The following is a 735-nucleotide window of genomic DNA, read 5'->3' on the forward strand; positions in this document are numbered from 1 at the left end:
GTTGTTTGTTTCCTAATATATAAAGTGGGGAGAATATTAGTTATGTGGATTCCATGACATATATAATTCATATAAAATGTGACAGTACTTTACACAAAATTAATTCTCAATAAGTGTTATTTTACTGTTATTATAATTATTGTTATTTCTAATTTTCCCTATCTAGACTTACTCCTCCTTCTTGGGCTAGATCATCAGAATTTTTTCTTGTCACAACACCTGTTGAAGTAAAATGACACAAGTTGCTACTTCACCCAAAAGCGGCGTTTTTACTCTGCCCCTTCTTAACAGCTCAATGGATCCTAGCAAAAGGCCATTGAGCGGGTTTTAAAAGGGGAGATCATTTTTTGAAAAAAAAATAAAAATTTGTGTATAATTGTGTGCATGCATGGTGTGTGTGTGTGTGTGTGTGTGTGTGTGTGTGTGTGTGTGCCTGCCCATTCCATAGCTTACATGGAGGTCAGAGGACAACTTTGTATAGTCAATTCTCATCTTCCACCTTTATGTGGCTTCCAGAAATCCAGTTTAGATTATCAGGATTGCAAAGAAATTGCTTTTATTTGCTTGGCCATTTCAAGAACCCTGGTCATCAGATAATATATATGTATATGTATATAATGTGTATGCACATACATGTGTACAGAACATTTAAATATTTTTATTTTGATTTAGGCTAGAATAAAAAAATCAATTATCCCATCTAGATCAAGAAAGTAAAACTGACTCATTCTAAGT

The 735-nt window shown here is 33.5% G+C and overlaps 1 non-coding gene across 1 annotated transcript; it reads right to left on the minus strand.

The window, feature by feature from the left end:
• Positions 1-205: 205 nt before the first annotated feature.
• Positions 206-337, minus strand: LOC115070534. The gene has a single exon (XR_003849688.1). It is a non-coding gene; the product is annotated as a small nucleolar RNA SNORA21 (small nucleolar RNA).
• Between the last annotated feature and the right edge of the window lie 398 nt (positions 338-735).

The sequence above is a fragment of the Nannospalax galili genome, unplaced genomic scaffold (genome assembly GCF_000622305.1).
Source record: "Nannospalax galili isolate Female #2095 unplaced genomic scaffold, S.galili_v1.0 scaffold75, whole genome shotgun sequence".
NCBI lineage: Eukaryota > Metazoa > Chordata > Mammalia > Rodentia > Spalacidae > Nannospalax > Nannospalax galili.